At 38.6% G+C, this 27,451-nt stretch overlaps 8 non-coding genes across 8 annotated transcripts; all 8 read right to left on the bottom strand.

Moving 5' to 3' along the window:
• Nucleotides 1-7,233: 7,233 nt before the first annotated feature.
• TRNAL-AAG (transfer RNA leucine (anticodon AAG)) lies at nt 7,234-7,315 on the bottom strand. The gene has a single exon. It is a non-coding gene; the product is annotated as a tRNA-Leu (tRNA).
• A 1,046-nt stretch (nt 7,316-8,361) lies between these two features.
• Nucleotides 8,362-8,443, bottom strand: TRNAL-UAG (transfer RNA leucine (anticodon UAG)). Its single transcript has one exon. It is a non-coding gene; the product is annotated as a tRNA-Leu (tRNA).
• A 402-nt stretch (nt 8,444-8,845) lies between these two features.
• Nucleotides 8,846-8,928, bottom strand: TRNAL-AAG (transfer RNA leucine (anticodon AAG)). The gene has a single exon. It is a non-coding gene; the product is annotated as a tRNA-Leu (tRNA).
• Nucleotides 8,929-9,974: 1,046 nt separating this feature from the next.
• Nucleotides 9,975-10,056, bottom strand: TRNAL-UAG (transfer RNA leucine (anticodon UAG)). The gene has a single exon. It is a non-coding gene; the product is annotated as a tRNA-Leu (tRNA).
• A 402-nt stretch (nt 10,057-10,458) lies between these two features.
• Nucleotides 10,459-10,540, bottom strand: TRNAL-AAG (transfer RNA leucine (anticodon AAG)). Its single transcript has one exon. It is a non-coding gene; the product is annotated as a tRNA-Leu (tRNA).
• A 1,039-nt stretch (nt 10,541-11,579) lies between these two features.
• Nucleotides 11,580-11,661, bottom strand: TRNAL-UAG (transfer RNA leucine (anticodon UAG)). The gene has a single exon. It is a non-coding gene; the product is annotated as a tRNA-Leu (tRNA).
• A 402-nt stretch (nt 11,662-12,063) lies between these two features.
• TRNAL-AAG (transfer RNA leucine (anticodon AAG)) lies at nt 12,064-12,145 on the bottom strand. The gene has a single exon. It is a non-coding gene; the product is annotated as a tRNA-Leu (tRNA).
• A 988-nt stretch (nt 12,146-13,133) lies between these two features.
• Nucleotides 13,134-13,215, bottom strand: TRNAL-UAG (transfer RNA leucine (anticodon UAG)). The gene has a single exon. It is a non-coding gene; the product is annotated as a tRNA-Leu (tRNA).
• Between the last annotated feature and the right edge of the window lie 14,236 nt (nt 13,216-27,451).

Raw genomic sequence — 27,451 nt, 5'->3', positions numbered from 1 at the left:
TTCTGTAAGTGATGTTCCTACGTACAGGGTTCGTTCTGTTTCCCCATAACATCAGGAAAAACAGAGCGTTAATCCTGGTGTACAGGGATGCTGGCAAAATTGCAACGTAGCTAACGTATACCATTATCGGCACCAGATAGGTTTTAATCAAGTCAACCCTTTCCCTGAGGGTTAAACGCCAACCCTTCCAACGAGCCACTTTAGTGTCGACATCTTTCAGCTTGCTCTCCCAATTTCGCAGGCCGTAATCGCCTGGGCCAAATTTGATGCCTAAGATCTTGATTTCGTCCTGAGGCACGGGAAAGGAGCCTGGAAGTGCAAAGGATTCTCCTTCTTTGCCCAACCAGAAAGTTTCGCACTTATCCGGATTCACTTTTGAACCAGATGCCGACGAGTACAGAGCGATCTCTTCGGCCACCACCAACGCCTCTTCCGCCTTCGAGATCACAACTGTTACATCATCGGCATAAGCCACCACCTTCAGAGGCGAGACACCAGAGATGCCCACAGGAACCCCACTGAGCGCACTGCCCTCTAACCTTCTCACGAAGGGGTCGATGGCAAATACGTACAGTAGAGAACTCAGCGGACACCCCTGGCGGACCCCCGAGCTCACCTCAAAAGGCTGGCCGATCCATCCGTTGATGAGCATGAAACTCTCAGCCTCTTTATACAAAGTCTGTAGCCAATTGATAAACCTCCCCTGCAAGCCGTACACACTAAGTAGCCGCCATAGGTACTTATGGTTGACTCGATCAAAGGCCTTCGACTGGTCCAATGTTAGCAAAAACTTTCCCCAGCCCTCAGCCCTGCACCGTTCCAGAACTTCCCGGACAGCTAACAGTGCTGAGAAAGTACTCCTACCTGAAACCGAGCAGTGCTGGTGGCGGGAAAGCACATCCGTTACCTGGGACAAGCGCCAGAATAAAATTTTTGCCAAGATCTTCCTGTCGACATTGAGAAGGCTGATGGGACGCCAATTCTCAATCATCTCAGGATTACGACCTTTTGACAACAAGATAACCGCAGATTGCCTCATGGAGGGTGGTAATTGACCCTCGGCAAGGCAGTCGTTAAAAGCACCGGCCAATTTAGGGGCCAGGATGGATTTGAAGGCCTTGTAAAACTCAGCCGTCAGTCCATCCGGACCCGGGGTCTTTTTAGGCGCGAGACCATCAATGGCCCTCGCTACTTCATCCACGGTGATCTCAGTGGTCAAATCAATACCAGAAACATCAAATTCTTTCAGACCTGGTATGGAAGCCAAGAAATCATCCATTCTTGTCTGGTCAAGGGGCTTCTCCCCAAGCAGTTTAGCATAAAAATCTCTAGCGATGGACAAGATCTCCGACCTGGACTTTGCCAGAGATCCCGAACCATCCCTGAGACCATGGACCGTCCTAAGCGCTGAACTTTGTTTGAAACTCTGGTAAGGGTCAGGCGAGTGGTACTTACCATGATCCCTCTCCAGAGTCAAAGAAGCCAACCGGTCGTACTGCAACTGCTTGAGGCGGAGTTTGACCTCAGAGATCTCCCCCGGATCTCCGCCCTCAGAGACCAGAATGTTTAATCTCTCCCTCAGTTGTTGGTAAGCAAAATCTCTATCAATATTTTTACGGACAGCTAGACCCTTGAAGAATCTGGCAGCACGTTTTTTGACTTCCTCCCACCACTCAGACCTATTGTTGAAACAGTCCAGGATGGTGACCTGTGCCTGAAAAAACTCCTCAAAGGATCGTCTCACGTCACTTTCCAGCAGCAGGGCCGAATTCATTCTCCAGATACCCCTACCTCTGGGAGGAGCGTCTAGAGCATTCAAACACACCGATAGAATAAGGTGATCAGAGAATTCCACCGCCAACAGCTTGGGGGCCGAAGTGATGAGATTCTCCGAAACAAAAAACCTATCTATTCTAGATCTACTGCTACCGCTATAAAAAGTGAAACCCGTGAGACCTGGTGAATGTCGAATGTGTACATCCACCAGATCAGCATCTTTAACTATTCTATCTAAAAACTTACCATCACCGCTTATCCGGACCCGGGCACTCGCCCTGTCCTTGGCCCTAGTGACGGTGTTAAAATCACCACCCAGGATCACAGGACAAGCTGAAAAAAAGAATGGCCTGATCTGTGTGAAAAGGCGCTTCCTCTCCCCCTTAATTGAGGGGTGAGCATAGGCGTTGATAAGCCTGAGGTCCTGCCCTTTCACACAGACGTCCAAAACCAGACACCTTCCCATCTCCACTTCAATAACTCGCCGGCATGTTACCATGTCGGTCCTAAAAAGGACCGCTACACCACTTCCAGGCTCTCCCGCAAGAGACCAGAAACTCTGACCGGACACCCAGTCCCTCTCGGCTAACCAGAGGTCAGCCGTAGAGGTGAGCCTGGTCTCCTGTAGGAAAATGATGTCAGCCTCCAGGCTGGCCAGAATTGTGAACGCCAATTTTCGAGCTCTGGGGGTTTTGATGCTAGCAACGTTGATCGTTGCCAACATTAGTGGTGAGGGAGCAGCCATTAGAGTGATTGAGGTTTCCCTTCATACTCCTTTGAACAAAGACAATAAAAATGAAAGCAAAAACACAACATTACAAGGAACAAAAAACGAGAACACAAAAGACAATACCCCTTCAGACAGTGGCAGGATTGCCAATCACCATATCTTCCTCTTCCGAGGACAAAGGCTTACCAGCCAACAAGTCAAATCTGTTGGCAAGTTTGACTTCATTACGCCTTTGAACCAGGACTGCCCAATTTTTCTGAGTGGCCCTTCTTTGTAGGGGCCCAGATTTGGGTCCCTTACTTGTTCTCCTGGTTTTTAATCGTTCTTCCAAGAACGCTTTCTCCTCCTCGTTTAGGTCCTCCTTGCCCTTTGGCTGGAGACAACTACCTGAAAACAGGGAGAGCGAGACTGGACTAGGAGCAACAGCAACACTGCCATCAGTAGGGGATGGGGAAGCAGTGTCATCAGGAGGAGGGGGAGGAGAGGTGATGACAATGTCATCAGGAGGGGGGGGAGGAGGAGGGGGGGGGGAAGTGATGATTGAATCATCAGGAGGGGGAGGAGGGGGGGGGATGACTGTGTCATCAGGAGGGGGAGGGGGGGGAGCAGAGGGAGGAGGGGACGAGGAAAGGGGATCGGAGGACAAAAGGGGAACAGGCTCCTGAGGAGCAAGGGAGGGAGGGGCCGAGGATGGAGGGGCAAAGGGGTAACCAGGACCAGAGGGTTTAAGAGCCCTCTTGACTTTAACTGACCTTGGGGGCCTTATGCGTTGTGCCTTGGGAGAAGAGCCTTCCCCCCCATGAGCAGCATCCCTGAGACGACCAGACCTCCTGAGCTGAGACTGCCCCTCAGGGGCCACCTTAGTCCTAACTGGACGAGGAGAAGCGGCGGGAGAGACAACAGAAAAAGGAACAGTAACAGACTCGGAAACAATAGGAGCTGATACAGGCTGGACAGACACACTGGGAATTGGCAGGGGGACGAGCTGATTCTCCTCGTCCATACGGACCAACATGGCTCTCCTGAGATCCTCAGGCATAGTTGCCCAGGAGATCGGGCATTCCGTATACGGGTGACCGTATTCAAAACAAAAATTGCACTTGATTCGGCGGCAACTACCTGAGGAATGCCCGAACTCCTGGCACCTGCTACACCTGGGATCGGGGCAGTTACTGGCGAGATGGCCCCGCTTTCCACATCTATTGCAGGTCCTGGGCTGACCGGGATAATAAGTAATAATTTTGTCACGCCCTATAAGGGCGGATCGGGGAATATGGGTGACGAGTCCCTCCTTAGTATGGAGCTTTATCGCCACCTCATATTCCCCCCACCAAATCCCCAGGTCATCCAGGACTCGCTGCGGAGGGGCCATCACGTCAGCGTAATGCTGAACCCAGGACATCAAGTCTCTCACAGGGATGCTCTCATTTTGCACTACGATGTGAGCTTTTTTTTCCAATGACTGCCGGGATAGAGGAAAGACTGAGAAACCGTGCCACTGGTTGTTAACTGACACCTTCAGTCTCTCCTCCAGGAAGGCCTCCATCCCGTGCAGCGACAAAAAGCTCACATCATAATACTGGGGGGGATCCCCTGGAGCTAGAATCGCGTTTAAGTCACATGGCTTTGTCCCCAGATCCAGGAGGAACCGGACAAACTCTTTTTTGTTAGGAATGGCAGAATCATGTTCCCATTTAAGTCTGACCACGTTCCTCCTGCCAGGGACAAATGTCTCAGACTCCAGCTCCAGGGGAGCTAGAACTCTCCTCCCAGAAGCGGCACTTCGCACTGCACGAGAATATGACCGGGGCCGGGCAGCGGATGTCCCCTGAGCCGAGGCCGCCATGGAGGCAAGGGCTCCCGGGTTGGAGGCATGGCCCAGGGCAGGAAAATCAAAACCTACCCTGGTCACGCTCTCCAACCCAGGCAACCCAGACCCAGCAGACACTCCACCAACCTCAGCTCCAGCCGAACTGTCACCAGGCGCCTCATCAGGCACCGAGGCAACCACAGGGGACACGGGGGGGGGGGGCCTCATACCTAGGGGCATTGGGACCCAGACCAAAAATGGTTTCGCTGAACTCTACTTTGCCAGTATAATCAAATCTCTTGATGATCTCGTTTTCTACCAAAAATTTCTTGCCATTGGCCCGAAATTCAATCTGGCATCCACAATTTGGGTCACCTTTGCCCACTAGATAGAGACCTTTGAAGTCCCCCCCAGGTTCCACAGAAAAAATCTTAGTTTCGCCTGAATGGCCTTCTATCACCACCAGGCGCTCTTTCTCTAGCCTGTAGATACAGTCCATTGTACGGAATTCTGTTATTAAGTCTTCCACTACAATAGGCGGAGGCTCTACATGCTTTTTTTTTACTTTTTTCTTTCTCCAACCTTCATCTGAGTCTGAGTTGTCACCTCCAGAAAGGGAGTGAAAGCTATCGCCAAACAAATGATCCAACCCATGACTCACTTGACCATCTTTGATCATTATTATTTCACCATTAATTTCCCTATAAAGGACAGAAGCCCTTTCTGTATCACTATCGTTAGGGAAACGAGACGAAACCTTTGTTGTTACTATTGAGCTTGAAGTGAGATCTGTGACGGAAGTGTCAGGAAGAGTCTCATCTGCATCTTTGTCCCTTCCCCCCTGCAGACTTAACTCCACCCCGGCACTCCCGTTCGAGCCACCAACAAGCAACACAGGTTCTCCATCAACAACATCAGTTTGATGAACTTTTTGGGCACCGCCCACAATCACATTTATATTTGCATCTTTTTCCACATTTGTGTTTTCTACCTCCATTGAGGGCAATTCAACTTTTTCCACTATGTTACCCTCAGACTTTTTCTTCACCCTTTCCCCACCCGTCACAACAATACAGGGTCTCTTTAACTTATTTTTTCCTTTTTTTACTTTTTTAGAAGAAACTTTAGAAATAGCTGGTTTCTCACCCGTCTTCTTACGCCTGGCACCGCCCACAGGAGAGTCCTGTCCACCAATTGGGGCTTGAAAATCCTCCCCAGATTCGCCAGTGCTAGAGCCAGACTTTTCAGGGATCCCCCCTTCTCCTCCAGGGTCACCCCTTGCTTGGCAGGGCTTAAAGACACATTTTCTGATGCATTGTCCGCATCTTTTTGTAATCCACAGGCTCCCACTCCTGCACTCAGGTGCGCTGCACTGGCTGCATGAGATACTCCCACTTGCACTCCATCGGCCCCAGTTTCCGTGTTGTAATACGAAATTCCGTCTGGATTGGCTGCAGACTGTGTGTGGTGATGCGGATCTTCGGCCGCATTGCACCCACCTCCTTCCATACGCTTGGTCACATCTTCCGCATCCTCCGCATGTTGATGCGGCTTACTGGCCGCATCAGGACTTTTTCCATGCGTCCCCCTGGCCGCGTCATGAACGCCTGTTTCAATGGCGTCATGCGTATGGATGGCCGCGTGGGGAACGCTTGCCGCTTTCCCATGCGGCTGATTGGCCGCCTCAGCTCCGCACATCACTTCCGGTAGGCGGGCCGAATGTTCCTCCGGCGTCTCATCAACAGTGTTTGGCGTCTCGGCGCCATCTTGGCTCATAGGGATAGCGCTGTCGGCGCCATTACGGACCTCCGCACTGGAAACACAGGTAGGCTCTGAGGGACTTTCCCTAAAACTCTGGGCGCACTTCTCACCCCCCGCAGCATCCCCAGACACCACCAGAGGACCGGGTAAAGCCCTACTAGCAGCATCCAGGGGAGCAGGGGGAGATTCTGTGCGGGCACCCGGGGAGGCCATCACAGCCCCATCAACCCCACCGCTAGATAACATAGCAGGGGGCACAGCTTTTGCAGCCTTGGTGCTGGCAGCACTCACCCCACCACCCACTACCACTCCAGGGGCCCCAGCGGCAGCTATACCGCCCGGACCTCCGGCGGCAGGGGAAGCAAGGCAGGCACTACCCACACCCTCCCGGGCACCCACCGCAGAGCTAGGTACTTTATCCCCCTCACCTTTTTCCTTCTTGATCCAGTCAGGCGCCTCCACTGGTGTGCTACTAGATTCCACAACCATGCACTCCTCATCTTCCTCATTATCCTCACTGCTTGTATCGATTTCAGGATCCGGGCCCAGCATTTTGCGGAAACGCCGCCTGTGTTGGTAGTTTTCCGCTAGGGGCCCTCCAATGTACTCCAGGCTGTGTAAGATGTCTTTTTGCATCCTTATCTCTTTCTTTAGCTGGACTAGGTCCTCATTCGTGTGGGACATTTCTTTCCTCCAGGATGCCCCAAACCTGTACTTTATAGTCTTGTACTTTTTTCCTAGGTCTTCCACCAGCTCCATCCTCAATTTTACCTCCCTGAACCAAGTCACCGGATCCACTTGGCCAGGGGCATCCCCCAGGTAAGTTGAAGCAGTAGGGGGGGTATGAGCCGGCCGCTCCATGGCTGGAGCGGCCGGTTAGCACAGGCAAGGCCCCTGCTAGGCCCAAGCCAAGCAGGGACCTCAAGTTCAAATGGTGCCCAAAAAAGTGCTTCAAAGTCGGCTTCAAGGAAACAGCAAGTACACCCTCTACTGGAAGTCCGGGAGCTAGGTCAAAAGCAACCTTTCTGACCAAGATAAGCTCCTCAAGTGGCCCTGATGTATAAGCTTGGACAAGTATTTGAGCAAGTGTTAAAGCCAGAGGAGCTAAGGCCTTATCTTTCCTACATAGTATATCCTTGTCAAGCAAGCGAGAAATTAAAGGTGGTGGGATTTGAACCCACACCTCCAAGGAGACTGGAGCCTTAATCCAGCGCCTTAGACCGCTCGGCCACACTACCCTGCGAATTTCTACTCTTGCGTGCTTTAAGACACGTTTTTCAAGAGTCAAAGGTTAAGCGGTTAATTACTGTGCCATCAACAGGTTATCATCTGGGGATATGCTGCATGTTGGCAGCCATTCTCAGTTCCATAAGGAAGAACGCATAACAGTACTGACTTGTGTTCCATTGCTCTGATACCACTGAGTGCAGCACCTACTGTCCGATCGCTTTTCCGATCAATTTTCCGATCGAAAATCAGATCGGATATGCATTAAATTATCTATCGAACCAACTATCTGCCAAAAAATCTCATGGTGTATTCCCATCATGAGACCCTGGAGGAAGCCTTCAAATAATTTTTGCATCTCAAGGAAACCGACCTTACTGGGGCAAGTGGGGAAAATGCCAGGGAACCCCTGAAAAGTCCTGAAGGAAGCTTGGGCTTCCAGGGAACCCTGGTTGAGAAAACCTGCTTTGGCCTAGCGTACAATAAAAGACATCCTCTTGAACCCCTAACTGCCCACGTAGTTAATGTATCAGCTTTTATGCAAAAGTAATGTCACCTGTCTAAAAAAATCACAATTGTCCACTTACGTACAATGTACAATGTAGCCCGTAGCACTGGAATAGATGCTATTGCACGTATACCTAAAATCCCATTCACCTACAATTGAGAGGAAACAGTTGCCTACTATTGGGTAATAGGGGCAGCTCTCACCTCAGTCATCTAAATGAGATCTTTGCCCTGTTTACTTTGTAGAAAGTCCTATCTGTTGCCACTGTTGCTGTCAAAAGGTCCTCCACAGCCAGGAGTTATGAGCTGTGGCACATTGTCAGAATCCAGTGGAAAAGTGCATGTAAAGGTCTTAAGCCATTGTAAGCACTTTTTTTTCTAAACTGTATTCCTTTGTAGCGGTGAAAGAAAGTGTGGTGCTGGGAAAGCCTCATTCATGTTGTTGTGCAAGCTGATGGAGGAAAAGAGAAGTATTTGAGCTTTCTTGTTGTTGATGAAGGGACGTAGTAGATCCACAAGAGGCCTGCGAGGCAAGATAGAAGTTGTAGACTGGCAGTGGTGGGATTTGAACCCACGCCTCCAAAGAGACTGGAGCCTAAATCCAGCGCCTTAGACCGCTCGGCCACACTACCTTGCCAATATCGCTCTTTTATGTGCTTTTAAAATGAGGTGTGTATGAGTGGAATGTTGAGTGGTTGATTATTGTGCCATCAACAAGTAATCAACTGGGGACATGCTGCATGTATGCACCTATTCTCATTACCGCGGAAAGAGAAAACACTTGACAGTACTGGCTTTGGTTCTATGCCTCTGATGACAGCACCTAGGAAAGTGCAGGTAAAGCACTCTATGCCACAGCAGAATCAATGGATTAGTCTTCTCAAATGTAACCTTTTCTGACCAAGATAAGCTCCTCAAGTGGCCCTGATGTATAAGCTTGGACAAGTATTTGAGCAAGTGTTAAAGCCAGAGGAGCTAAGGCCCTATCTTTCCTACATAGTATATCCTTGTCAAGCAAGAGAGAAGTTAAAGGTTGGCAGTGGTGGGATTTGAACCCACACCTCCGAGGAGACTGGAGCCTTAATCCAGCGCCTTAGACCGCTCGGCCACACTAACCTGCGGATGTCTACTCTTGCGTGCTTAAAGACACGTTTTTCAAGAGTCAAAGGTTAAGCAGTTAATTACTGTGCCATCAACAGGTTATCATCTGGGGATATGCTGCATGTTGGCAGCCATTCTCAGTTCCATAAGGAAGAACGCATAACAGTACTGACTTGTGTTCCATTGCTCTGATACCACTGAGTGCAGCACCTACTGTCGGATCGCTTTTCCGATCAATTTTCCGATCGAAAATCAGATCGGATATGCATTAAATTATCTATCGAACCAACTATCTGCCAAAAAATCTCATGGTGTATTCCCATCATGAGACCCTGGAGGTAGCCTTTAAATAATTTTTGCATCTCAAGGAAACCGACCTTACTGGGGCAAGTGGGGAAAATGCCAGGGAACCCCTGAAAAGTCCTGAAGGAAGCTTGGTCTTCCAGGGAACCCTGGTTGAGAAAACCTGCTTTGGCCTAGCGTACAATAAAAGACATCCTCTTGAACCCATAACTGCCCACGTAGTTAATGTATCAGCTTTTATGCAAAAGTAATGTCACCTGTCTAAAAAAATCACAATTGTCCACTTACGTACAATGTACAATGTAGCCTGTAGCACTGGAATAGATGCTATTGCACGTATACCTAAAATCCCATTCACCTAAAATTGAGAGGAAACAGTTGCCTACTATTGGGTAATAGGGGCAGCTCTCACCTCAGTCATCTAAATGAGATCTTTGCCCTGTTTACTTTGTAGAAAGTCCTATCTGTTGCCACTGTTGCTGTCAAAAGGTCCTCCACAGCCAGGAGTTATGAGCTGTGGCACATTGTCAGAATCCAGTGGAAAAGTGCATGTAAAGGTCTTAAGCCATTGTAAGCACTTTTTTTTTCTAAACTGTATTCCTTTGTAGCGGTGAAAGAAAGTGTGGTGCTGGGAAAGCCTCATTCATGTTGTTGTGCAAGCTGATGGAGGAAAAAAGAAGTATTTGAGCTTTCTTGTTGTTGATGAAGGGACGTAGTAGATCCACAAGAGGCCTGCGAGGCAAGATAGAAGTTGTAGACTGGCAGTGGTGGGATTTGAACCCACGCCTCCAAAGAGACTGGAGCCTAAATCCAGCGCCTTAGACCGCTCGGCCACACTACCTTGCCGATATTGATTTTTTATGTGCTTTTAAAATGAGGTGTGTATGAGTGGAATGTTGAGTGGTTGATTATTGTGCCATCGACAAGTAATCAACTGGGGACATGCTGCATGTATGCACCTATTCTCAATACCGCGGAAAGAGAAAACACTTGACAGTACTGGCTTTGGTTCTATGCCTCTGATGACAGCACCTAGGAAAGTGCAGGTAAAGCACTCTATGCCACAGCAGAATCAATGGATTAGTCTTCTCAAATGTAACCTTTTCTGACCAAGATAAGCTCCTCAAGTGGCCCTGATGTATAAGCTTGGACAAGTATTTGAGCAAGTGTTAAAGCCAGAGGAGCTAAGGCCTTATCTTTCCTACATAGTATATCCTTGTCAAGCAAGCGAGAAATTAAAGATTGGCAGTGGTGGGATTTGAACCCACACCTCCAAGGAGACTGGAGCCTTACTCCAGCGCCTTAGACCGCTCGGCCACACTACCCTGCGAATTTCTACTCTTGCGTGCTTTAAGACACGTTTTTCAAGAGTCAAAGGTTAAGCGGTTAATTACTGTGCCATCAACAGGTTATCATCTGGGGATATGCTGCATGTTGGCAGCCATTCTCAGTTCCATAAGGAAGAACGCATAACAGTACTGACTTGTGTTCCATTGCTCTGATACCACTGAGTGCAGCACCTACTGTCCGATCGCTTTTCCGATCAATTTTCCGATCGAAAATCAGATCGGATATGCATTAAATTATCTATCGAACCAACTATCTGCCAAAAAATCTCATGGTGTATTCCCATCATGAGACCCTGGAGGAAGCCTTCAAATAATTTTTGCATCTCAAGGAAACCGACCTTACTGGGGCAAGTGGGGAAAATGCCAGGGAACCCCTGAAAAGTCCTGAAGGAAGCTTGGGCTTCCAGGGAACCCTGGTTGAGAAAACCTGCTTTGGCCTAGCGTACAATAAAAGACATCCTCTTGAACCCCTAACTGCCCACGTAGTTAATGTATCAGCTTTTATGCAAAAGTAATGTCACCTGTCTAAAAAAAATCACAATTGTCCACTTACGTACAATGTACAATGTAGCCCGTAGCACTGCTATTGCACGTATACCTAAAATCCCATTCACCTACAATTGAGAGGAAACAGTTGCCTACTATTGGGTAATAGGGGCAGCTCTCACCTCAGTCATCTAAATGAGATCTTTGCCCTGTTTACTTTGTAGAAAGTCCTATCTGTTGCCACTGTTGCTGTCAAAAGGTCCTCCACAGCCAGGAGTTATGAGCTGTGGCACATTGTCAGAATCCAGTGGAAAAGTGCATGTAAAGGTCTTAAGCCATTGTAAGCACTTTTTTTTTCTAAACTGTATTCCTTTGTAGCGGTGAAAGAAAGTGTGGTGCTGGGAAAGCCTCATTCATGTTGTTGTGCAAGCTGATGGAGGAAAAGAGAAGTATTTGAGCTTTCTTGTTGTTGATGAAGGGACGTAGTAGATCCACAAGAGGCCTGCGAGGCAAGATAGAAGTTGTAGACTGGCAGTGGTGGGATTTGAACCCACGCCTCCAAAGAGACTGGAGCCTAAATCCAGCGCCTTAGACCGCTCGGCCACACTACCTTGCCGATATCGCTCTTTTATGTGCTTTTAAAATGAGGTGTGTATGAGTGGAATGTTGAGTGGTTGATTATTGTGCCATCAACAAGTAATCAACTGGGGACATGCTGCATGTATGCACCTATTCTCAATACCGCGGAAAGAGAAAACACTTGACAGTACTGGCTTTGGTTCTATGCCTCTGATGACAGCACCTAGGAAAGTGCAGGTAAAGCACTCTATGCCACAGCAGAATCAATGGATTAGTCTTCTCAAATGTAACCTTTTCTGACCAAGATAAGCTCCTCAAGTGGCCCTGATGTATAAGCTTGGACAAGTATTTGAGCAAGTGTTAAAGCCAGAGGAGCTAAGGCCTTATCTTTCCTACATAGTATATCCTTGTCAAGCAAGCGAGAAGTTAAAGGTTGGCAGTGGTGGGATTTGAACCCATGCCTCCGAGGAGACTGGAGCCTTAATCCAGCACCTTAGACCGCTCGGCCACACTACCCTGCGGATGTCTACTCTTGCGTGCTTTAACACACGTTTTTCAAGAGTCAAAGGTTAAGCGGTTAATTACTGTGCCATCAACAGGTTATCATCTGGGGATATGCTGCATGTTGGCAGCCATTCTCAGTTCCATAAGGAAGAACGCATAACAGTACTGACTTGTGTTCCATTGCTCTGATACCACTGAGTGCAGCACCTACTGTCCGATCGCTTTTCCGATCAATTTTCCGATCGAAAATCAGATCGGATATGCATTAAATTATCTATCGAACCAACTATCTGCCAAAAAATCTCATGGTGTATTCCCATTATGAGACCCTGGAGGAAGCCTTCAAATAATTTTTGCATCTCAAGGAAACCGACCTTACTGGGGCAAGTGGGGAAAATGCCAGGGAACCCCTGAAAAGTCCTGAAGGAAGCTTGGGCTTCCAGGGAACCCTGGTTGAGAAAACCTGCTTTGGCCTAGCGTACAATAAAAGACATCCTCTTGAACCCCTAACTGCCCACGTAGTTAATGTATCAGCTTTTATGCAAAAGTAATGTCACCTGTCTAAAAAAAATCACAATTGTCCACTTACGTACAATGTACAATGTAGCCCGTAGCACTGGAATAGATGCTATTGCACGTATACCTAAAATCCCATTCACCTACAATTGAGAGGAAACAGTTGCCTATGAGATCTTTGCCCTGTTTACTTTGTAGAAAGTCCTATCTGTTGCCACTGTTGCTGTCAAAAGGTCCTCCACAGCCAGTGGCACATTGTCAGAATCCAGTGGAAAAGTGCATGTAAAGGTCTTAAGCCATTGTAAGCACTTTTTTTTCTAAACTGTATTCCTTTGTAGCGGTGAAAGAAAGTGTGGTGCTGGGAAAGCCTCATTCATGTTGTTGTGCAAGCTGATGGAGGAAAAGCTTTTGAGCTTTATTGTTGTTGATGAAGGGACGTAGTAGATCCACAAGAGGCCTGCGGGGCAAGATAGAAGTTGTAGACTGGCAGTGGTGGGATTTGAACCCACGCCTCCAAAGAGACTGGAGCCTAAATCCAGCGCCTTAGACCGCTCGGCCACACTACCTAGCCGATATCGATCTTTTGTGTGCTTTTAAAATGAGGTGTGTATGAGTGGAATGTTGAGTGGTTGATTATTGTGCCATCAACAAGTAATCAACTGGGGACATGCTGCATGTATGCACCTATTCTCATTACCGCGGAAAGAGAAAACACTTGACAGTACTGGCTTTCCACTTTTTCACCATTTTTCACTTTTTCACCATTTTTCACGGTTTTCACCATTTTCCACTTTTTCACCTTTTTTCACTTCTTTCTTCGTTTTTCACTTTTTTCACCGTTTTTCACTTTTTCACCATTTTTCACGTTTTTCACCATTTTTCACCTTTTTCCACTTTTTCACCATTTTTCACTTTTTTCACCTTTTTTCATTTTTTTCACCATTTTTCACTTTTTCACCATTTTTCACGTTTTTCACCTTTTTTCACTTTTTTCACCATTTTTCACCATTTTTCACTTTTTTCACCGTTATTCACTATTTCACCATTTTTAACATTTTTCACCTTTTATCCACTTTTTCACAATTTTTCACCGTTTTCACTTTTTTCACCTTTTTTTCACGTTTTTCACCTTTTTTCACCTTTTTCACCTTTTTTCCCCTTTTTTCACTTTTTCACTTTTTTTTAACTTTTTTCACCATTCTTCACTTTTTCACCGTTTTTCACTTTTTTCACCATTTTTCACTTTTTCACCATTTTTCACGTTTTTCACCTTTTTTCCACTTTTTCACCATTTTTCACTTTTTTCACCATTTTTCACCGTTTTTCACTTTTTTCACCTTTTTCACGTTTTTCACCTTTTTTCACCTTTTCCACCTTTTTTTGCCACTTTTTCACCGTTTTTTCATTTTTTTCACCGTTTTTCACTTTTTTTTTCACTTTTTCACTTTTTTTCACTTTTTTCACCGTTTTTCACTTTTTTCACCATTTTTCACTTTTTTTCACCTTTTCCACTTTTTTCACCTTTTTCACTTTTTTCAGCGTTTTTCACTTTTTTCACCATTTTTCACGTTTTCACCATTTTTCACTTTTTTCACCGTTTTTCACCTATTTTCACCTTTTTTCCACTTTTTCACCATTTTCACCTTTTTTACCTTTTTTCACTTTTTTCACCATTTTTTTACTTTTTCACCATTTTTCACGTTTTTCACCATTTTTCCACTTTTTCACCTTTTTCCACTTTTTCACTTTTTTCACCGTTTTCACTTTTTTTTCACCGTTTTTCACTTTTTCACCATTTTTCACGTTTTCACCATTTTTCACTTTTTTCCACTTTTTCACCATTTTTCACTTTTTTCACCTTTTTTCACTTTTTTCACCATTTTTCACTTTTTTTCACCGTTTTTCACTTTTTCACCACTTTCACGTTTTCACCATTTTTCACATTTTTCACCTTTTTTCACTTTTTTCACCTTTTTCCACTTTTTCACCATTTTTCACTTTTTCACTTTTTTCACCGTTTTTCACTTTTTTCACCATTTTTCACTTTTTCACCATTTTTCACTTTTTTTTCACTTTTTCACTTTTTTTCACTTTTTTCACCGTTTTTCACTTTTTTCACCATTTTTCACTTTTTTCACCTTTTCCACTTTTTTCACCTTTTTCACTTTTTTCAGCGTTTTTCACTTTTTTCACCATTTTTCACGTTTTCACCATTTTTCACTTTTTTCACCGTTTTTCACCTATTTTCACCTTTTTTTCCACTTTTTCACCATTTTCACCTTTTTTCACCTTTTTTCCACTTTTTCACCATTTTCACCTTTTTCACTTTTTTCACCATTTTTTTACTTTTTCACCATTTTTCACGGTTTCACCATTTTTCACCATTTTTTACCATTTTTCACTTTTTCACCATTTTTACTTTTTTCACCGTTTTTCACCTTTTTTCACCTTTTTTCCACTTTTCCACCATTTTTCACGTTTTTCACCATTTTTCACTTTTTTCCACTTTTTCACCATTTTTCACTTTTTTCACCATTTTTCACTTTTTTTCCCCATTATTCACTTTTTCACCATTTTTCACGTTTTTCACCTTTTTTCACTTTTTCCCCATTTTTCACTTTTTCACCATTTTTCACTTTTTCACTTTTTTTCACTTTTTCACCATTTTTCACTTTTTCACCTTTTTTCACCTTTTTCACCTTTTTTTAACTTTTTCACCATTTTTCACTTTTTCACCTTTTTTCACTTTTTTCACCGATATTCACTATTTCACCATTTTTCACGTTCTCACCTTTTTCCCACTTTTTCACCATTTTTCACGTTTTTCACTTTTTTCACCTTTTTCACCATTTTTCACGTTTTTCACCATTTTTCACTTTTTTTCACCGTTTTTCACGTTTTTCACCTTTTTTGCACTTTTTCACCATTTTTCACTTTTTTCACTTTTTTCACCATTTTTCACTTTTTCACCTTTTCACGTTTTTCACAATTTTTCACTTTTTTCACCATTGTTCACTTTTTTCACCGTTTTTCACTTTTTCACCATTTTTCACGTTTTTCACCATTTTACACATTTTTCACCTTTTTTTCACGGTTTTCACCATTTTTCACGTTTTTCACCGTTATTCACTATTTTTCACTTTTTTCACCATTTATCACTTTTTTCACCGTTTTTCACTTTTTCACCATTTTTCACGTTTTTCACCATTTTACACATTTTTCACCTTTTTTTCACTTTTTCACCATTTTTCACTTTTTTCACCGTTATTCACTATTTCACCTTTTTTCACCTTTTTCACCTTTTTTTTTAACTTTTTCACCATTTTTCACTTTTTCACCATTTTTCACTTTTTCACTTTTTTCTTTTTTCACCTTTTTTCACTTTTTTCACCATTTTTCACTTTTCACCTTTTTTCACCTTTTTCACCTTTTTTTAACTTTTTCACCATTTTTCACTTTTTCACCTTTTTTCACTTTTTTCACCGATATTCACCATTTTTCACGTTCTCACCTTTTTCCCACTTTTTCACCATTTTTCACGTTTTTCACTTTTTTCACCTTTTTCACCATTTTTCACGTTTTTCACCATTTTTCACTTTTTTTCACCGTTTTTCACGTTTTTCACCTTTTTTGCACTTTTTCACCATTTTTCACTTTTTTCACTTTTTTCACCATTTTTCACTTTTTCACCTTTTCACGTTTTTCACAATTTTTCACTTTTTTCACCATTGTTCACTTTTTTCACCTTTTTTCACGGTTTTAACCATTTTTCACGTTTTTCACCTTTTTCACCTTTTTTCACTTTTTTCACCATTTATCACTTTTTTCACCGTTTTTCACTTTTTCACCATTTTTCACGTTTTTCACCATTTTACACATTTTTCACCTTTTTTTCACTTTTTCACCATTTTTCACTTTTTTCACCGTTATTCACTATTTCACCTTTTTTCACCTTTTTCACCTTTTTTTTTTAACTTTTTCACCATTTTTCACTTTTTCACCATTTTTCACGTTTTTCACCATTTTTCCACCTTTTTTAACTTTTTTCACCTTTTTTCACTTTTTTCACCATTTTTCACTTTTTCACAATTTTTAACTTTTTTCACCATTTTTCACTTTTTTCACCGTTTTTCACTTTTTCACCATTTTTCACGTTTTTCACCATTTTACACATTTTTCACCTTTTTTTCACTTTTTCACCATTTTTCACTTTTTTCACCGTTATTCACTATTTCACCTTTTTTCACCTTTTTCACCTTTTTTTTTTTAACTTTTTCACCATTTTTCATTTTTTTCACCGTTTTTCACTTTTTTCACCTTTTTCACCTTTTTTCACTGTTTTTCACTTTTTTCACCCTTTTTCACTTTTTTCACCATTTTTCACTTTTTTCACCGTTTTTCACCGTTTTTCACCATTTTTCACGTTTTTCACCATTTTTCATTTTTTCACCATTTTTCACCTTTTATCCACTTTTTCACCATTTTTCACCTTTTTTCACCTTTTTCACTTTTTTTCACTTTTTCACCTTTTTTCACGTTTTTCACCTTTTTTCACCTTTTTTCACCTTTTTCACTTTTTTTCACTTTTTCACTTTTTTTCACTTTTTTCACCATTTTCCACTTTTTCACCATTTTTCACCTTTTATCTACTTTTTCACTATTTTTCACCTTTTTTCACCTTTTTCACTTTTTTTCACTTTTTCACCTTTTTTCACGTTTTTCACCTTTTTTCACGTTTTTCACCTTTTTTCACCTTTTTTCACCTTTTTCACTTTTTTTCACTTTTTCACCATTTTTCACTTTTTTCACCGTTATTCACTATTTCACCTTTTTTCACCCTTTTCACCTTTTTTTTTTAACTTTTTCACCATTTTTCATTTTTCTCACCGTTTTTCACTTTTTTCATCTTTTTCACCTTTTTTCACTGTTTTTCACTTTTTTCACCCTTTTTCACTTTTTTCACCATTTTTCACTTTTTTCACCGTTGTTCACTATTTCACCATTTTTTTACGAATTTCACCTTTTTTCCACTTTTTCACCATTTTTCACTTTTTTTCACCGTTTTTCACCGTTTTTCACCATTTTTCACGTTTTTCACCATTTTTCATTTTTTCACCATTTTTCACCTTTTATCCACTTTTTCACCATTTTTCACCTTTTTTCACCTTTTTCACTTTTTTTCACTTTTTCACCTTTTTTCACGTTTTTCACCTTTTTCACCTTTTTTCACCATTTTCCACTTTTTCACAATTTTTCACGTTTTTCACCATTTTTCCACCTTTTTTCACTTTTTCACCATTTTTCACGTTTTTCACCATTTTTCCACCTTTTTTCACTTTTTCACCATTTTTCACTTTTTTCACCCTTTTTCACTTTTTTCACCATTTTTCACTTTTTTCACCGTTATTCACTATTTCACCATTTTTTACGAATTTCATCTTTTTTCCACTTTTTCACCATCTTTCACTTTTTTTCACCGTTTTTCACCGTTATTCACCATTTTTCACGTTTTTCACCTTTTTTCACCATTTTTCACTTTTTCACAATTTCACGTCTTCACCTTGTTTCACCATTTTTCACTTTTTCACCTTTTTTCACTTTTTTCACCATTTTTCACTTTTTCACCATTTTTCACTTTTTCACCATTTTTTACGTTTTTCACCTTTTTCACGTTTTTCACCTTTTTTCACCTTTTTCACCTTTTTCACCGTTATTCACTATTTCACCATTTTTTACGAATTTCATCTTTTTTCCACTTTTTCACCATCTTTCACTTTTTTTCACCGTTTTTCACCGTTTTTCACCATTTTTCACGTTTTTCACCTTTTTTCACCATTTTTCACTTTTTCACAATTTCACGTCTTCACCTTGTTTCACCATTTTTCACCGTTTTTCACCTTTTTTCACCTTTTTTCCACTTTTTCACCATTTTCACCTTTTTCACCTTTTTTCACTTTTTTCACCATTTTTTTACTTTTTCACCATTTTTCACGTTTTTCACCATTTTTCACTTTTTTCACCGTTTTTCACTTTTTCACCATTTTTCACGTTTTTCACCATTTTACACATTTTTCACCTTTATTCACCTTTTTCACCTTTTTCACCTTTTTCACCTTTTTTTCCACTTTATCACCATTTTTCACTTTTTTTCACCTTTTTCACATTATTTCACCTTTTCACTTTTTTTCACTTTTTTCACCGTTATTCACTTTTTTCACCATTTTTCACTTTTTTCACCATTTTTCACTTTATTCACCATTTTTCACGTTTTCACCATTTTTCACCATTTTTCACCATTTTTTACTTTTTCACCATTTTTCACCTTTTTTCACCTTTTTTTCCACTTTTTCACCATTTTTTCACCATTTTTTCACCATTTTTCACTTTTTCACCATTTTCACTTTTTTCACTATTTTTTTACTTTTTCACTATTTTTCACGTTTTTCACCATTTTCCACTTTTTCACCTTTTTTCACTTTTTTCACCTTTTTCACTTTTTTCACCATTTTTCACCATTTTTCACGGTTTTCACTTTTTTTCACCATTTTTCACTTTTTCACCATTTGTCACGTTTTTCACCATCTTTCACTTTTTTCACCGTTTTTCACGTTTTCACCTTTTTTCACTTTTTCACCATTTTTCACTTTTTTCACCGTTATTCACTATTTCACCATTTTTCACTTTTTTCACCTTTTTTTCCACTTTTTCACCATTTTTCACCTTTTCACTTTATTTCACTTTTTTCACCTTTTTTTCAACTTTTTCACCATTTTTCACCTTTTTCACCTTTTTTCACTTTTTTCACCATTTTTCCACTTTTTCACCTTTTTCCACTTTTTCACTTTTTTCACTTTTTTCACATTTTTCACGTTTTTCGCCATTTTTCACTTTTTTTCACTTTTTCACTTTTTTTCACTTTTTTCACCTTTTTTCACCTTTTTTCCACTTTTTCACCATTTTTCACCTTTTTCACCTTTTTCCACTTTTTCACTTTTTTCACTTTTTTCACATTTTTCACGTTTTTCGCCATTTTTCACTTTTTTTCACTTTTTCACTGTTTTTCATTTTTTTCACCTTTTTCACTTTTTTCACCATTTTTCACTTTTTCACCATTTTTCACGTTTTTCACCATTTTTCCACTTTTTCACTTTTTTCACTTTTTTCACCGTTTTTCACTTTTTCACCATTTTTCACGTTTTTCACCATTTTTCACTTTTTTCCACTTTTTCACCATTTTTCACTTTTTTCACCATTTTCACCTTTTTCACTTTTTTCACCATTTTTCCACTTTTTCACCTTTTTCCACTTTTTCACTTTTTTCACTTTTTTCACCGTTTTCACTTTTTTTCACCGTTTTTCACTTTTTCACCATTTTTCACGTTTTCACCATTTTTCACTTTTTTCACTTTTTTCACCATTTTTCACTTTTTTTCACTTTTTCACTTTTTCCACCATTTTTCACTTTTTCACCATTTTTCACTTTTTCACCATTTTTCACTTTTTTCACCATTTTTCACTTTTTCTCCATTTTTCACGTTTTTCACCATTTTACACATTTTCACCTTTTTTCACCTTTTTCACCTTTTTCACCCTTTTCACCTTTTTTTCCACTTTATCACCATTTTTCACTTTTTTCACCATTTTTCACTTTTTCACCATTTTTCATTTTTTCTCACCGTTTTTCACTTTTTTCACCTTTTTTCACCTTTTTTCACTTTTTTCATTGTTTTCACTTTTTTTCACCTTTTTCACGTTTTTCACCTTTTTTCCACTTTTTTCACCTTTTTACACGTTTTTCACCATTTTTCACTTTTTTTCCACTTTTTCACTTTTTCACCATTTTCACGTTTTTCACTATTTTCACATTTTTCACCTTTTCACCATTTTTCCACTTTTTCACCTTTTTCCACTTTTTCACTTTTTTCACTTTTTTCACCGTTTTCACTTTTTTCACCGTTTTTCACCTTTTTTCACCTTTTTTCCACTTTTTCACCATTTTTCACGTTTTTCACCATTTTTCACTTTTTTCACCGTTTTTCACGTTTTTCACTTTTTTCACTTTTTTCACCATTTTTCACTTTTTTTTACCATTTTTCACTTTTTTCACCGTTTTTCACTTTTTCACCATTTTTCACGTTTTTCACCATTTTACACATTTTTCACCTTTTTTCACCTTTTTCACCTTTTTCACCTTTTTTTCCACTTTATCACCATTTTTCACTTTTTTCACCTTTTTCACATTATTTCACCTTTTCACTTTTTTCACTTTTTTCACCGTTATTCACTTTTTTCACCATTTTTCACTTTTTTCACCTTTTTTCACTTTTTCACTTTTTTTCACTTTTTCACCATTTTTCACGTTTTCACCATTTTTCACCATTTTTCACCATTTTTCACTTTTTCACCATTTTTCACCTTTTTCACCTTTTTCACCTTTTTTTCCACTTTATCACCATTTTTCACTTTTTTCACCTTTTTCACATTATTTCACCTTTTCACTTTTTTCACTTTTTTCACCGTTATTCACTTTTTCACTTTTTTTCACTTTTTCACCATTTTTCACGTTTTCACCATTTTTCACCATTTTTCACCATTTTTCACTTTTTCACCATTTTCACTTTTTTCACCATTTTTCACCTTTTTCACCTTTTTCACCTTTTTTTCCACTTTTTCACCATTTTTCACGTTTTCACCATTTTTCACGTTTTCACCATTTTTCACCATTTTTCACCATTTTTCACTTTTTCACCATTTTCACTTTTTTCACCGTTTTTCACCTTTTTTCACCTTTTTTCCACTTTTTCACCATTTTTCACTTTTTTCACCATTTTTCACTTTTTCACCGTTTTTCACGTTTTTCACCATTTTACACATTTTCACCTTTTTTCACCTTTTTCACCTTTTTCACCTTTTTCACGTTTTTTTCCACTTTATCACCATTTTTCACTTTTTTCACCATTTTTCACTTTTTCACCATTTTTCATTTTTTCTCACCGTTTTTCACTTTTTTCACCTTTTTCACCTTTTTTCACCTTTTTTCACTTTTTTCATTGTTTTCACTTTTTTTCACCTTTTTCACGTTTTTCACCATTTTTCACTTTTTCACCATTTTTCACCGTTATTCACTTTTTTCACCATTTTTCACTTTTTTCACCTTTTTTCACTTTTTCACTTTTTTTCACTTTTTCACCATTTTTCACGTTTTCACCATTTTTCACCATTTTTCACCATTTTTCACTTTTTCACCATTTTTCACCTTTTTCACCTTTTTCACCTTTTTTTCCACTTTTTCACCATTTTCACCTTTTTTCACCTTTTTTCCACTTTTTCACCATTTTCACCTTTTTCACTTTTTTCACCATTTTTTTACTTTTTCACCATTTTTCACGGTTTCACCATTTTTCACCATTTTTCACCATTTTTCACTTTTTCACCATTTTCACTTTTTTCACCGTTTTTCACCGTTTTTCACCTTTTTTCACCTTTTTTCCACTTTTTCACCATTTTTCACTTTTTTCACCATTTTTCACTTTTTCACCGTTTTTCACGTTTTTCACCATTTTACACATTTTCACCTTTTTTCACCTTTTTCACCTTTTTCACCTTTTTCACGTTTTTTTCCACTTTATCACCATTTTTCACTTTTTTCACCATTTTTCACTTTTTCACCATTTTTCATTTTTTCTCACCGTTTTTCACTTTTTTCACCTTTTTCACCTTTTTTCACCTTTTTTCACTTTTTTCATTGTTTTCACTTTTTTTCACCTTTTTCACGTTTTTCACCATTTTTCACTTTTTCACCATTTTTCACCGTTATTCACTTTTTTCACCATTTTTCACTTTTTTCACCTTTTTTCACTTTTTCACTTTTTTTCACTTTTTCACCATTTTTCACGTTTTCACCATTTTTCACCATTTTTCACCATTTTTCACTTTTTCACCATTTTTCACCTTTTTCACCTTTTTCACCTTTTTTTCCACTTTTTCACCATTTTCACCTTTTTTCACCTTTTTTCCACTTTTTCACCATTTTCACCTTTTTCACTTTTTTCACCATTTTTTTACTTTTTCACCATTTTTCACGGTTTCACCATTTTTCACCATTTTTCACCATTTTTCACTTTTTCACCATTTTCACTTTTTTCACCGTTTTTCACCTTTTTTCACCTTTTTTCCACTTTTCCACCATTTTTCACGTTTTTCACCATTTTTCACTTTTTTCCACTTTTTCACCATTTTTCACTTTTTTCACCATTTTTCACTTTTTTTCCCCATTATTCACTTTTTCACCATTTTTCACGTTTTTCACCTTTTTTCACTTTTTCCCCATTTTTCACTTTTTCACCATTTTTCACTTTTTCACTTTTTTTCACTTTTTCACCGTTATTCACTTTTTTCACCATTTTTCACCAGTTTTCACCATTTTCACCATTTTCACCATTTTTCACCTTTTTCCACTTTTTCAACATTTTCACTTTTTTCACCATTTTTCACTTTTTTCACCATTTTTCACATTTTCACCATTTTTCACTTTTTTCACCATTTTTCACATTTTCACCTTTTTTCACCTTTTTTCCACTTTTTCACCATTTTTCACGTTTTTCACCATTTTTCACTTTTTTCCACTTTTTCACCATTTTTCACTTTTTTCACCTTTTTTTCCACTTTATCACCATTTTTCACTTTTTTTCACCTTTTTCACATTATTTCACCTTTTCACTTTTTTCACTTTTTTCACCGTTATTCACCATTTTACACATTTTTCACCTTTTTTCACCTTTTTCACCTTTTTTTCCACTTTTTTCACCATTTTTCACCATTTTGCACCATTTTTCACTTTTTCACCATTTTCACATTTTTCACTTTTTTCACCATTTTTCACTTTTTCACCATTTTTCACGTTTTTCACCATTTTACACATTTTTCACCTTTTTTCACCTTTTTCACCTTTTCACCTTTTCCACCTTTTTTTCCACTTTATCACCATTTTTCACTTTTGTTCACCTTTTTCACATTATTTCACCTTTTCACTTTTTTTCACTTTTTTCACCGTTATTCACCATTTTTCACTTTTTCACCATTTTTCACGGTTTTCACCATTTTTCACTTTTTTCACCGTTTTTCACTTTTTCACCATTTTTCACGGTTTTCACCATTTTTCACTTTTTTCACCGTTTTTCACTTTTTCACCATTTTTCACTTTTTTCACCGTTTTTCACTTTTTTCACCATTTTTTTACTTTTTCACTATTTTTCACGTTTTTCACCATTTTTTCACTTTTTCACCTTTTCACCTTTTCCACCTTTTTTTCCACTTTATCACCATTTTTCACTTTTGTTCACCTTTTTCACCTTTTTTTCCACTTTTTCACCATTTTTCACGTTTTCACCATTTTTCACCATTTTTCACCATTTTTCACTTTTTCACCATTTTCACTTTTTTCACCGTTTTTCACCTTTTTTCACCTTTTTTCCACTTTTTCACCATTTTTCACTTTTTTCACCATTTTTCACTTTTTCACCGTTTTTCACGTTTTTCACCATTTTACACATTTTCACCTTTTTTCACCTTTTTCACCTTTTTCACCTTTTTCACGTTTTTTTCCACTTTATCACCATTTTTCACTTTTTTCACCATTTTTCACTTTTTCACCATTTTTCATTTTTTCTCACCGTTTTTCACTTTTTTCACCTTTTTCACCTTTTTTCACCTTTTTTCACTTTTTTCATTGTTTTCACTTTTTTTCACCTTTTTCACGTTTTTCACCATTTTTCACTTTTTCACCATTTTTCACCGTTATTCACTTTTTTCACCATTTTTCACTTTTTTCACCTTTTTTCACTTTTTCACTTTTTTTCACTTTTTCACCATTTTTCACGTTTTCACCATTTTTCACCATTTTTCACCATTTTTCACTTTTTCACCATTTTTCACCTTTTTCACCTTTTTCACCTTTTTTTCCACTTTTTCACCATTTTCACCTTTTTTCACCTTTTTTCCACTTTTTCACCATTTTCACCTTTTTCACTTTTTTCACCATTTTTTTACTTTTTCACCATTTTTCACGGTTTCACCATTTTTCACCATTTTTCACCATTTTTCACTTTTTCACCATTTTCACTTTTTTCACCGTTTTTCACCGTTTTTCACCTTTTTTCACCTTTTTTCCACTTTTTCACCATTTTTCACTTTTTTCACCATTTTTCACTTTTTCACCGTTTTTCACGTTTTTCACCATTTTACACATTTTCACCTTTTTTCACCTTTTTCACCTTTTTCACCTTTTTCACGTTTTTTTCCACTTTATCACCATTTTTCACTTTTTTCACCATTTTTCACTTTTTCACCATTTTTCATTTTTTCTCACCGTTTTTCACTTTTTTCACCTTTTTCACCTTTTTTCACCTTTTTTCACTTTTTTCATTGTTTTCACTTTTTTTCACCTTTTTCACGTTTTTCACCATTTTTCACTTTTTCACCATTTTTCACCGTTATTCACTTTTTTCACCATTTTTCACTTTTTTCACCTTTTTTCACTTTTTCACTTTTTTTCACTTTTTCACCATTTTTCACGTTTTCACCATTTTTCACCATTTTTCACCATTTTTCACTTTTTCACCATTTTTCACCTTTTTCACCTTTTTCACCTTTTTTTCCACTTTTTCACCATTTTCACCTTTTTTCACCTTTTTTCCACTTTTTCACCATTTTCACCTTTTTCACTTTTTTCACCATTTTTTTACTTTTTCACCATTTTTCACGGTTTCACCATTTTTCACCATTTTTCACCATTTTTCACTTTTTCACCATTTTCACTTTTTTCACCGTTTTTCACCTTTTTTCACCTTTTTTCCACTTTTCCACCATTTTTCACGTTTTTCACCATTTTTCACTTTTTTCCACTTTTTCACCATTTTTCACTTTTTTCACCATTTTTCACTTTTTTTCCCCATTATTCACTTTTTCACCATTTTTCACGTTTTTCACCTTTTTTCACTTTTTCCCCATTTTTCACTTTTTCACCATTTTTCACTTTTTCACTTTTTTTCACTTTTTCACCATTTTTCACTTTTTTCACTTTTTTTCACTTTTTCACTTTTTTTTCACTTTTTTCACCGTTATTCACTTTTTTCACCATTTTTCACCAGTTTTCACCATTTTCACCATTTTCACCATTTTTCACCTTTTTCCACTTTTTCAACATTTTCACTTTTTTCACCATTTTTCACTTTTTTCACCATTTTTCACATTTTCACCATTTTTCACGTTTTCACGTTTTTTCACTTTTTTCACCATTTTTCACTTTTTCACCATTTTTTTACTTTTTCACTATTTTTCACGTTTTTCACCATTTTCCACTTTTTCACCTTTTTTCACTTTTTCACCATTTTCACCTTTTTTCACGTTTTCACCATTTTTTACTTTTTTCCACTTTTTCACCATTTTTCACTTTTTTCACCTTTTTTCACTTTTTTCACCATTTTTCACTTTTTTCACCGTTTTTCACTTTTTCACCACTTTCACGTTTTCACCATTTTTCACATTTTTCACCTTTTTTCACTTTTTTCACCTTTTTCCACTTTTTCACCATTTTTCACTTTTTCACCATTTTTCACTTTTTTCACCATTTTTCACTTTTTTCACCTTTTCCACTTTTTTCACCTTTTTCACTTTTTTCAGCGTTTTTCACTTTTTTCACCATTTTTCACGTTTTCACCGTTTTTCACCTTTTTTCACCTTTTTTCCACTTTTTCACCATTTTTCACCTTTTTCACCTTTTTTCACTTTTTTCACCATTTTTTTACTTTTTCACCATTTTTCACGTTTTCACCATTTTTCACCATTTTTCACCATTTTTCACATTTTCACCATTTTCACTTTTTTTCACCGTTTTTCACCTTTTTTCACCTTTTTTCCACTTTTTCACCATTTTTCACGTTTTTCACCATTTTTCACTTTTTTCCACTTTTTCACCATTTTTCACTTTTTTCACCTTTTTTTCCACTTTATCACCATTTTTCACTTTTTTTCACCTTTTTCACATTATTTCACCTTTTCACTTTTTTCACTTTTTTCACCGTTATTCACCATTTTACACATTTTTCACCTTTTTTCACCTTTTTCACCTTTTTTTCCACTTTTTTCACCATTTTTCACCATTTTGCACCATTTTTCACTTTTTCACCATTTTCACATTTTTCACTTTTTTCACCATTTTTCACTTTTTCACCATTTTTCACGTTTTTCACCATTTTACACATTTTTCACCTTTTTTCACCTTTTTCACCTTTTCACCTTTTCCACCTTTTTTTCCACTTTATCACCATTTTTCACTTTTGTTCACCTTTTTCACATTATTTCACCTTTTCACTTTTTTTCACTTTTTTCACCGTTATTCACCATTTTTCACTTTTTCACCATTTTTCACGGTTTTCACCATTTTTCACTTTTTTCACCGTTTTTCACTTTTTCACCATTTTTCACGGTTTTCACCATTTTTCACTTTTTTCACCGTTTTTCACTTTTTCACCATTTTTCACTTTTTTCACCGTTTTTCACTTTTTTCACCATTTTTTTACTTTTTCACTATTTTTCACGTTTTTCACCATTTTTTCACTTTTTCACCTTTTTTCACTTTTTTCACCATTTTTCACGTTTTTCACCATTTTACACATTTTTCACCTTTTTTCACCTTTTTCACCTTTTCACCTTTTCCACCTTTTTTTCCACTTTATCACCATTTTTCACTTTTGTTCACCTTTTTCACATTATTTCACCTTTTCACTTTTTTTCACTTTTTTC

Source organism: Hyperolius riggenbachi, chromosome 12, assembly GCF_040937935.1.
Source record: "Hyperolius riggenbachi isolate aHypRig1 chromosome 12, aHypRig1.pri, whole genome shotgun sequence".
Lineage (NCBI taxonomy): Eukaryota > Metazoa > Chordata > Amphibia > Anura > Hyperoliidae > Hyperolius > Hyperolius riggenbachi.
Note: the sequence above shows the minus strand (reverse complement) of the source record. Positions and strands in the feature narration are given on the sequence as shown.